At 42.1% G+C, this 12,577-nt stretch overlaps 1 long non-coding RNA gene across 1 annotated transcript; it reads left to right on the plus strand.

Annotated features, from left to right (window-relative positions):
- Positions 1–1,242: 1,242 nt before the first annotated feature.
- LOC141090724 (uncharacterized) lies at positions 1,243–5,366 on the plus strand. The gene is made up of 6 exons (XR_012232419.1): positions 1,243–1,310; positions 1,551–1,607; positions 2,416–2,437; positions 3,460–3,478; positions 3,723–3,779; positions 5,292–5,366. It is a non-coding gene; the product is annotated as an uncharacterized lncRNA (long non-coding RNA).
- The last annotated feature ends 7,211 nt before the right edge of the window (positions 5,367–12,577 follow it).

The raw sequence follows: 12,577 nt of genomic DNA on the forward strand, positions 1-12,577 counted from the left end.
CTGTTAGTACATCCTAGCACAGGATTTGCCTTTTTAGCTGCTGCATCACACTGGTGACCCATGTGCAGTCTGTGATTTATTAGCATACCCGTCTTTTTCACATGTGCTGTTGCTTAGCTTAGTTATATTTCTCCCATATTGCAGATGTATTTTTCGTTTTTCTTGTCCAGATGTAGAATCTTGCATTTCTCCTTTTAAAATGCCATTCTATTAGTCGCTGCCCATTGTTCAAGCTTATATAGATCCATGCAACCATTTATCAGCACTCTTGAGTACCATCACTGAACCAGTTTTGAATCCCCCTAACTGTTGCCTTGTCAGTCCCATATTTGGTCAGTTTTTCAATAAGATACTATAAGATAAATTATCAAATACTTTGCTGAAGTCAAGATATAATAAATCTACCGCATTTCCCTAATTCCCTAATTCACCCAGCCATGCTGGCTCTGGTTGATTACTGTATTCCTATCCAAGCACTTACATATAAGCTATTTAATAATTTGTTCAAATATCTTTCCTGGTATAGAAGTAAGGCTCACTGGTCTGTAATTTCCTGGCTCCATCTTCTTTTCTATTTGAAGATAGGGACAACATATACCCATCTCCAATCTTGTCTGGGATTTTTCAAAGATTCTGGCTAGTGGTTCTGCAATTTCCTCTGCTAACTCTTTCAGTACCCTAGTGTGATGCACAACAACAAATTATATTGTGCTACCGTGTTATCCAGAGAAATCGATGTGAATACTTTTCTGCCCAGTTTTCTACTGCCTGAAGAAGGAGCCTCTGTTCTCTGAAAGCTTGCAAACAAATATTATTTTCTGGTTAGGCAATAAAAGTATCACTCCGAGAATACTGTTGTCACCATTGGGTAGAAAATTATTCACATCGAGTACCTAATGTGTAATTCATCTGGACCAGGAGATTCAAATGAATTTAAAATAGCTAAGTGTTCCCAAACCATCTCATTAGATGATTATATTTATACATAATAATTATATTTATTATATGATTATATTACATTATATTATTCTAACCATTATAATAATATATCATATGAATATATTAGATTATGTGATTATATTATAATGTATATTATATTATATGTATATCATATTATATGGATATGGTATGTATATTTTATCATATGATTATATTGAATATCATTGGCTGCAGGGCTTGTTCTAAGCTCATTCTATAACACTGTGACATCACAGGATCGGAGCTCTGCAGGGATATTATGACATCATGAAAACGATATAAGCGGCCGCTCACCCGGAACTCCTCTGAGGGTTATAGTGAAGGAGTTGAGAGTGAGTATGCGTTTCTTCCACTCCTGGTCTGTCCTTATTATTTCCCATTTCCTATCTATATAAGATTCTCATTTCTTATGACAAGCTTCTGATATTTCCCAATTCTCATATTCCATACATTTTTTAATGACAAAACCTTCTATTTGATAATTAGCTCGTCATGGCAATATTTACTATTGATACAGTTGGTATTTAAGATCAGGATCTGTATAAGGAAACTTCTCTCTTTCTACAATTCAGGATTTTGCGTTTATTTACGTTTGAAAAATGATGAGCAAATATCGGAGAGGAAATCATGTAAGTCCGAAATAAGAGAAGTCCTGTAATTCAGAGGAGTGGCTGTAATGTTCTCTCTGTACGTGTATATAGCAAGGAATTTCTGTGTCTGATGATGTGGGGACTTGTATCTGCGGCCGTCGGATCTCTTACCTGACGCCATATAAACACAGCAATATTGCGGTATATAGCAGAAATCACTGACTTCTATGGCGCCAACCACAGGCAGAACGTCACAGGAGAGATAACAGGACAGACACAGGGGGTTTACCCGGCCCCCAACTGTCATAACAGCCCCCCGGCTCCTGGGGTCACGTCAGGCTTCAATGCCGCTGTCACCAACGGCCAGTTTACCCCCGATCTTTACCAGAAGGAATTATGGAGAAAATGGAGACTCACAATACACAGCCCTGGGTTGTCAGCAGATGCCGCCCTCGGTTGTCGGCAGATAGTTCTTCTGATTTGCTATGTCACTTTCCCCATGTGTAGGACACTGCAGTAGCTTAGGTATCCAGGTTATAGCCACTCATATAGTGACAGGTGTTAGTGGTTGTAACTATTGACTGCAATGCCCTGCACACGAGGTAAGCAACAAAGCGAATCAGAAGAACTACACTACATTTCTAATTGGAGGTATTTGCTAATATTATTATTATTACTACAACTACTATATATTGGGATAGCATCTCGGAGATAAGAATACCCCTTTACCTTATAAACCCGTTCATTATCCATGTAATGGAAGCCTATGAGTATGTGATGCACACTACAATGTAAGAAGCTGAACTGTTTCATGGACCTTTTACACTTCTCTGTTTTCCTCTTTCAGCCTGCACACAGTAACATCACATGTAAGTATGGACTTTCTCACAGGCATTTATAGCATTTATCCCGGCCGTGTCCCCCCAGCGCCGTCCTCCGGTCTGTGCAGTGTGGGACCTGAGGCTTTCCACAGCAGGCGCTATCTAGTGACGTAATGGCGCCTGCTGCGCTGAGTCTCAGTCGCACAGTGGCTCAATGGTGGGACAGGAAGCCGATAGTAACATTGTGATGGAGGTCGGGGTGATGGGGGATCAGAGCCAGCACTTCCCAGGACTCACGGCCCGTGTGGTCTCCGGGACCCCTGCATGCCAGTCGTGACCGGATAGCCAAAACAGTCAGATCAGATCCGATATTATGTAAGGAAGTCTCTGTACAATCAGGGGGTAAAGGAAGGGCTCAGTCACGTTTGGGGATGTCCCAGCCGTCAGCTTTATCACTGGCCTCATATGGAGCTGGTAAGGCCTGTTTCACACATCCGTTTTTCCCCATCAGCCAAAATCCGCCGTTTTGCAAAAAAAAACGGATCCGCCATTTTTTTTCACGGATCCATTCTTTTCCCCATTGACTCATATTAACGGCGGATCTTGATGGATGGTCATCCGTTCGATCCGTTTTTTTACGGATCCGCCAAGATTTTGCTGTCCGCTGAGCGGACAGGACGAACAATGAAACGTTTTTTTCCCCGGCCGGATTCATATTCTCTTTCTCTCTCTTTCTCTCTTCGCCGGATCCATTAAAACAACGGTCCGGTGCCAAACGTTGTCGTCAGTACAGGAACGGATCCGTTGTCCGCCATTTTAGCGGATTTTAACTGACGAAAAAAACTGATGTGTGAAACAGGTCTAACATGTCAGCACTGGGGGAATTGGGGATCACACTCACCACTGACTGACCACTGGGAAACACTTGGGAAATTTCCATCAGCTTTTTGTTGCCTACAAGAGAAATGAATGACACAATGATGGTAAAAATGGACTAATAAAAGATGAAAATCGGAGGCCGCGCACTGAGGAAAAGTCACTCTAATCCTAAACTGTTGTTTGTTTTTCAGCTGCAGGTGACAATCACAGGTAAGAGTCTTTCTTCTCATTGTACAGTGTGCGGTGTGCGTGCGCCACCTCGCTCCATCCTACAGGGGGCGTCTCAGAGCGGGAGGGTCCGATCCCCGGGATCAGCAGCTTATTCCCTATACTGTGGAGAGGGGCGGGCTCAGTTAAGACGTCTATTTTAATAGTTCCAATCAATTCCTAGTTTTGGGGAAAGTCCTAGTGTAACCCGTCCTAATCTCTACATTGCTGTTTCCTTGTTCTATAGGGAGCACACGAGATTTATATCTCAGAAGTGTAAAATGCTGGAAGAGATCACAACTTTGTAAGTGAAAAAATGTAATGATCTAATAGAAGAAAACCTTCTAGATGCCATAATGATAGAGATGTTTCCGAATCTCTGACGACTGATTCATGTTGGTCAGGTAGAGGTGATACAATGTCACCTGCACACAATTCTCTGTCTATACATGTAGCCGCCATTTATCAGATCCCAGTCATGTATAATAAGCATGCCGCGATTCCAGTATGAAATCAGATGCCACTCACCCATTCAAGTCTATGGGTGCATAGAAAACATCGGACTGCACGCGGATGACAGCTAAGTGCAGTCCGATTTTCGGACTCACACAATAGAAAAAAATGGAAAAATCTTGTTCTCCATTTTATGCTCACAGTGTGATCCAATTGTTTCATTCAAGAGAGTCAGATAACACTATACTATGCTGACAATCAGATCAGAGCTTAATCAGAGTGTCATTAGCATAATCATCCCGATTCCCATGTGGTCATGGCATTAATGGGACTATATCACCAGATGTTTGATACCCCATCTGAAAGCAACTATTCCAGCAATTTGTCACTTACTGACCTGCTTGATGCAGTTTTAATACAATCACTGTTTTATCTGCTGCAGATCTAGCAGTGCTCTGAATGCTGAGCTCTGTATAACCTCATTCACACCACTGACTGTCCGCTTTCTGTGTACACTGTGCATAGGCAAAAGACTGCTAAACAGGGGTGGGTACAGAGTTACACAGACCACATGAGTATGGAGGACTACATGGCAGCAGGTTTACTCGTCTTTTATTGATAATCTCCTGCTGATAAAACCGTGATTTTAACAAAACTCAGCAAGTAATCCAGTAAGTGACACGTCACTTGAAGCAAGATCTCTGTCTCTACATTATGCTGCCCTCAGACTAGATGGTAAATACCTTTGGTTAAATTTTCTTTAAAGAGAATCTGCCACCAACTTTTTGCTATGATATAGGGTCAGAGACCCTGATTCCATCAATGTATCACTTACTGAATTGCTTGCTGCAGTTTTAATAAAATCACTGTTTTCTCTGCTACAGATTTAGCCGTGCTCTAATGCTAAGCCCTGTATATCCCCTCCCACACCACTGATTGGCAGCTTTCTGGGTAAATGGTACGTGACAGAAAACTGCTAATCAGGGTTGGTGGGAATAGAGTTATACAGAGCAGGAGGACTACATGGTAAGTGACAACTAGTCCTCTAGTGATCCTCTCCTGCTGTTAAAACAGTGATTTTACTGAACCCACACCAAGCAGTCGGGTAAGAGGCATAGCTGGAATCAGGGTCTCTGACCCTATATCATTCTGCTTCCATATTAAATAGCAAAAATCCTGCTGACAGATTCTCTTTGACAGTTTAATAAAGAAAATGTAAAACTGTTGGCAAAGAAAGCACCTAGAATGGAGGGAGAAGGGGAGGAATTGGCCACATTTGCCATGGTCACTAATGCTGGGAACATCTTAATAATTACTGGTATTTGTATATTTGAATATGAGCTATATTTTCCATGTACAATAGGCAGAAGAACATAAACTTCCTGCAAGAGCAAATTGAAGAGAGGACAATCGACCTGGAGAACCTAGAAGCGCCTCAGTAAGTGCTGAGATTTATTGCGCTAATTACACCAAGCGATATAGATGAGAAATGATCTATATCATTCCAGTGTCTCCCCTCCCACTGTGGACTGTGACATACTGGGGGCTTCGTTACACTTACACTGAGTAACATGGAGAATCTGACTGGGGAGAACCACAGTTACCAGCAAGATTCAATGACCCCCTCCCACTATACAGGGGGCTACAACAGCGCTCCATGTAGGAGAATGAGGCAGTGCTGCCCCCAATACAGACGTGGCTGAGAAATCCTGGAATAATATAGGGGATGCGACACTAAACCAGCACTGCGGACCCTCACTCTCAGGAGCTGTGGGGGGAGCACTGGTAGATGCGACTCTCTGGTAACAGGGCTGGTGCCACAGGAGTGGAGGATGGCTGACGTGGCACCGTGGCAGCTAAATAGGAAAGGGGTCTTTACAGTTAGAGCAGTCAGACTGTGGAATGCCCGACCCCAAGAGGTAATAGTGGCAGGCAGTATAACAGCTTCTATAAAAGGGCTGGACGATTTCCTCAGTACACAGAACATTGTGGATTATGGATAATTTAGTGACAGTAAATGTATAATTGGAGGAGAAAGGCTGAACTTGATGGACCTGGGTGTTATTTCCACCAATGTAACGATGTAAATCAGATGGATGTATTGTAATATAGAGTATAATGGGTGATTCATGATACCAGGCCTCATGTATTAAAGCTGTTTTCTATTACAGACCAAGAAAACCTAAAATATTGAGATGGTTCAGACGGTTCAGCTTGCGTCGAGCCTCCAAGAAGATAGAATTCACAAAGAATTCAATAGAGAAAATGTAAGTGCAGAGAATGACTAATCTAATAGAAGTAATCCCTGTAGATGACATCATGATGTGGAGGTTTCTCCAATGTGTGATCACTGTATTCAGGACAGATAATAGAAAACCTGTCTGCACGTGATGTATATTACATATAGGGTTAATCTAATATAATAATAATAATGTTTCTTTATATAGCGCCAACCTATTCCGCAGTGCTTTACAATTCAGAGGTTCATATACAACGGTGTTTTGTAACACCGTTAAAGAGAATACAATAATTAAAGCCAGCCATCTTGAGGGAATGGAGGACAGATAAAGGCTCCATGAGATAGTCACCAGCCAGGATGTGTGGAGCTTTTGGGTGCGGTGGAGTTTGAAGGAGAATTATATTCACAAAATTAGTGAATGGACTATATATATGAAAGGACTTCAATTAGGGAATGTGATAGGCCGTCCTAAACGGATGTGGTTTTATGGAACACCTAAAACTGTGCAAGTTGTGGTTAGTCCTAATTTCTTGGGGTAGAGCATTCCAGAGGATTGGTGCAACTCAAGAGAAGTCTCTGACCAGAGAGTGGGAGGTATGAATTAGTGTGGCTGTTAGTGGAAAGTCGCTTGCGGAGTGTAGAGAGCGGGTAGGCCGATAGAAATGAGGGAGGAAAGGAACAAGGAGTTTAATTTAGATCCTATAATGTATTCTTTAGTCTGCAGATTAATAGCGTTATGAACCCAACTGGCGCCGGCACTTGGGGCTCAACTGCTGAGAAGAAATTAACTTTATTCCCCTTGGCATAGTTCAGCTTCCTGTCATAGGGGAGGCGCCGTCGTGTTTAAGCCCCCTCTCTGTGTATAGTGAGTGAAGGCTGTAACCGAGCCCCTGGCCCTGACGGACAGCCGGCCCCAATCCTGAGCCAGCGTCAATCAGTGCCAGAGGAGCCGTTACAGCCGCGAATTTCTTAACACAGAGCGGTGACTGATCCCCCGCTGGTGCCGCTCCATCACTGAAAGCTGCCGGGGGGAATAAAGTGAATTTCCTTTCAGCAGCGGGGCTCTAAGTGAGATAATCCCCCTGCTTGTAGATGGACCAGCCCAGTGCAGGGGGATGTCTCAGACTTCCCAAGCCCACTGACCAGATGACAACGGCACGTGGTGGCACCATGCCAGGTGGATGCACAGCAGTCCTCTGCCTATAACAGCCGCGGCCGGTGTCAGCTCCACCTGCGGCCTTTTATCTGTTTAACCCCTTACCAACACAATCATTTTATGTTTTTGTGTTTTCTTATTTTTCTCCCCTTCTTCCAAGAGACCTATTATTTTTTTTCCGTCTACAGACATATGAGAGCTTGTTTTTTCTGGCACGAGTTGTCTTTTTGCATTAACTATTCAGTTTATCATGTGATGTACTAGAAAGCGGGAAAACAATCCAAGTGTACCAAAATTACAAAAAGATTGTAATGCTGCACGTATTTTGGGGAATTTTAAACTTAAGAGTATGATTCTCCTATAATTCTCCAGGTCATTATGATTATAGATACAAAAACATTCATAGTTTTTATTGTATTTAAGTGGTAGAAAAAACAAAATCGCAAATTTGGAAAAAAAAAATTCTGCTTTTCTCCATTTTCTAAGTCACTTTTTAAAACATATGTATAAAAAAATAAAATGTTTCAATAGCTCCCCTTTTCATATTTTAAAAAAAGAATAAAAAACACATTTGATATCACTGCACCGAAAACACAAGAATATATTTTTTTCAGTGGTTGGACCTCCCATAAAAAACGCAGGAAAAATAAAGTGAAACGTCGCATGTGCGCCAAAATGGTATCCACGAAAATCAGCGCTCAGGTCTCAGCACATGGGGACACTAACCACATTTTTTATTTACAAAGTTTTAAATTATTTTTAACCACTAAATGTAAAAAACGCCTTATAATTTTGCTGTCGCCGTATTCTAACTGACCTAAAGAAGAACACCGCCGGCCATTTATACCAGATAATGAATGCTGGAATGAATTGTGGCTTTCTTTCACCATTTTACCACTTTTGGAATTTTTTTGCGGTTTTCTCTATATTATATTGTAAAGTGAATGGGGGAAATTAAAACTACAACTCGATCCACAAAAAAATCAAGTGCTCAAATGACTATGTAGACCAAAAAATAAAAGGACATGGCTCTTGGAAGACGGGGAGTAAAAAATAAAGGCTCACAAATAGAAAATTTCTCAGTCATTATATCATGAAGTTACTCTGGGATAGGTGAATATGAAAAGGAAATTATTCGGGCAGATGAACCATGAGGTCTATTTATGCCACCAGATTTCTTCTGTCCATGTACAGTGAGCGCCCTCTAGTGGTGGCTCCACATAGACAAAATTGTGTCATTTGTGTGATGTAGTTGAAAAATATTGGCCAAGTATTTTGGATCTAGTCCAAGGGGCGGAATTTGTTCACTAATGCTCCTCAAACTGCTGATAATGATACACTTACATATGAGATGATGATATATGTTCCATGTACAATAGGGAGGAAAAGAAAAAATCATTGGAAAACACCCTGGATGAGAAGAACCGAGAACTGGACGAAATAGATGACATTTTGTAAGTGTTTTTTTTCAGGTATAGATGATATAAACCTGTCTGCACATATTATATATCTACACCGAGAGTTGTCAGTGTGTGAACGTCATTTCTCCGTTTAGGTTTAGAGGACACATGATTTAGATGGATTTTATTTATTTGACTCTTTAATATGGACACCAGGAAAAATGAAGCCTGGCCTAGTATTATTCTATGGCTCCTTTAGAAAGACACAAGTGCTGATTCTAAGAAGCATCGTGGGGGTGTCATACTGATGACGGCTTTATACTGTGGGGTGGGTGATATACGGGGGCATTCTACTGTGATAGGACACCAAGGGCACTCACAACACGTGACCTTCTTCTCTGTCAGAGTTGGGGGTACGATATAGGACTGTGATCCGATAAGAGCCCCGGACCCCACATGTAATCACCAGTGCAGATGACACAGTCATTGCCTAACACCATTCTCAGCCCTACTTTACTACAAATACTAAAGTGGAAAAGAAAACCCAAAATGTCACTTTTTATTGTAGATTTTGAAATTATGCACCGTATACATAGGGGCGCATCACTCTGGGGCCTTAAGTGCATTTTAACCCCTTAATGATGTGACTAATTTTAACTTTAAGGCTGTGTGCACACGCTGCGGATTAGGTGCGGATTCATCCGCGTGGATTTTGTAAAATCCGCAGGTGAAACCGCAGGTCAAAAGACCTGCGGTTTTACCTGCGGATTGCTCTGCGGTTTGGCCCTGCAGTTTTTCATCTCCTCAATGGAGGAGATGGCAAACCGCAGGGGAATCCGCAGAAAGAATTGACATGTCAATTCTCTTTCTGCGGATTGAAAACCGCAGATAATCCGCGCGGAAAATTCTGCACCGTCTGCACTGCGGTTTTTGATTCCCATAGGGAATCATGGTACTGTACACTGCAGCAAAAACTGCTGCGGGTCCACAGCGGCCAAAACCGCTGCCGAACCGCAGCAAAATCCACAGCGTGTGCACACAGCCTAAGAAACAGTAACTTTTGTTAATAGAACAAAAAACTATCGGAGATATATTAAGAAAGATAAACTAAGGCCCTGATAGATCTGGCTGGTCTTGATGAGGGGACGTGGTGGGGTCAGACTCTCCATGAAGGGGTGTCTGCCTCTTCATGAACCAGGAGCATCTGACAAGTGGCGTGCAATTCTGTGCAACACACCAGAAACATTATCCCAGTCTCAGACCGGAGTAAGAGTTCTGGAGTAGGGAATTTCATGGCATGTCATGTATTAGGAAAGCTGTGATGTCACGCCCCCGCTGCACCCCTATCTTGTCACAGCGATGTCCATTTTGGCGGAGCTGGGAGAAACTGATGTGAAAATGCCAAAAGTTGCACAATTTTTGTGGAACTCCAATTTGTGCCAAAGTTTTGCAACTTTTCAAAGCAATTTAAGCCAAAATTCTGGTTACATTACTTGGAAAAATTTTGGCCTTAGACTCTATAAAAAATTAAATGGTCCAGTAAAAATACACATTACTTAGTTCTCCATCACCTGCGCTGAGAAAGAAGCTGCCGGTAGAGGAAGCTGCTATTAGATCGTGGCGCCCCCTGAAGTCACACTACACCCTGATTGGTGCGGTCGCTCCGATCTGTCACCTTTGTCGGATCATTGTGGGTCTGAGGTCGCTGTGATCCATTCGCTGCTGTGTAATCTTTGTCACTACTTTTCTTTTCTTCACTTCTCCAGAAAATGGATCTACAAAATTAAGACGACACCACCAGCTTTCAGGCCAAACAGATATAGAAAGAATATCTGGCGTCCATCCCTGGAAACCATCCGGTACGTATGTTATTCCTGGAAATATAACGCTATTTGACCAGCCAGATCTACTCTACAAGCTTGTGTTTTCACTTGAGTCACTGGTGGAGTACGGCTATTTACTGCTCCCACCCGATGGTCCAGTGCTTTCTATTACGCTCTATTCAGTAGTGTCACCCCCACAGGCGATCCCCCTGGTTATTTCTAATGGCGCAACTTAATAATAGCATGTCCGTTCTCTCGGGAATTTATATTAAGGGCCTGCTTTGTAAAAAACACTTCCAACTGTAAGCAGAGATGACTGATATATATTATTCATATGGAATAAATATTCTATATCAATCATTTTGATTTTCTTTCACCCAGGGGTGGACAATACAATTTTCCAAGGGGTCACATGATAGGCCCTTGACTGTGGTGGAGGGTTAAACAATTATTCTGAAATTGATTCTGCTTATTATTATTTAGGGTCAGTGTTAAGGGTGTCAAAAATGTGTCTGCTCCATGAAGAGAACAGAGGATGCACAGCATTACTTAGTTTGTGCTGTACATCCTCCATGGTCTTGTCACATCATTCTCAGCTTCCGACCATCATTGTGTCAGAAGCTGAAAGTGGGCTGAGGGGAAGGGTTCACAACACAGCAGTGGGTAGACAAGACAGAAAGTAGCCTTCAGTCCTATCTGTACTGCGTCCCCCTCCTCGTCATGATGCCATCGCCTCCACGACTGTCCTGCGATGAGTGTATACAGAAGGATCTTGGAAGTGAAGAGCGGCAGATATAACAAAGATTAATGTGTACACACAGTATATAGTGTGTATGTATATATGTGGCCCAAACTCTGTGTGTGTACTGTAGTATATAATGTGTATACAGTATGTAGAGTACTTAGCCATACAGTGTATAGAATGTGTATGTATATATGTAGTATATAGTGTGCGTATATGTATACAGTATGTGCATGTTTACAGTGTGTGTATACTGTATGTACAGTACATAGTATATAAGTGTGTATTTGTATACGGCATTTAGACCACTTATGTATACAGTATATAGAGTATTTCTATATATGTAGTATATAAAGTGTGTGCATATGTATATAGGGTGTGTATATGTATGTGCACAGTATATAGTGTATGTATACAGCATGTAGAGTACTTATGCATACAGTATATATTGTGTGTATAATAGAATTACACTCTATTGATCAAAGATCAGATAGCTTTCATGCTGCTTCAATGCAGGTAGGTGCAGGATCTACTAGATGGCAGTGGAGTGGAAGCAGGACTGCACCTAAACAGAGCAGGCCTGCAATGCAACAGTGAGGCTACCACCAGGTGGCAGCAGAGAAGTCAAACAAGCCGGGTCAAATCCTAGACTGTAGCGCAGTACCAAAGGAATAAGCAAACTCAGGGTCAGAGACAAGTCAAGGGATGAGTAACGGTCAGGAGTGAATATGCCAAAGACAGGAGACAAAAGCAGGTCAGGATACAAGCTAAGTGAAAACCAGGAAGTCAGCACACTGAAGGAAAACACTGAGTCAAGACGGGAATAGGGGAAAGCAGAGACACGGGTTCAGACAGCCAACGCAGCAGTACAAATCAGAGCAATCAGAGTCAGCTACAGCAGCCCTAGGCAAAAACTATACCTAACATCGCCTGCAGGAAGCAGTGGCGATAAATAGCCAACCTGAACTCAGACTGAGGCTGGGAAAGATTAAATCTTGACATGACCAGACTGGGAAAAGGGGAAAACAGGACTCAACGCCCAGTCTGGATCATGACAATAGCAAAGTCCAAGGTGCACAATTATAGAAATAGTAAAATAGAGTGACACTAAATAATGCATTCAGCCAGAAGACATACTCCCAAATCAGGGCATGATATAAAGCACACTGAATCACAGGATATGCATAGATTTATAGTGCGTACACAATAAAGTATTACAAGAGCTGGAATGTGATGCCATAGCACCCATAGAGTATAATGTAGCCACATAGAGTATACTGCAGCCCCCA

This window comes from Dendrobates tinctorius, unplaced genomic scaffold, assembly GCF_039654945.1.
Source record: "Dendrobates tinctorius isolate UK_male_01 unplaced genomic scaffold, ASM3965494v1 ptg000003l, whole genome shotgun sequence".
NCBI classification, from domain to species: Eukaryota; Metazoa; Chordata; class Amphibia; order Anura; family Dendrobatidae; genus Dendrobates; species Dendrobates tinctorius.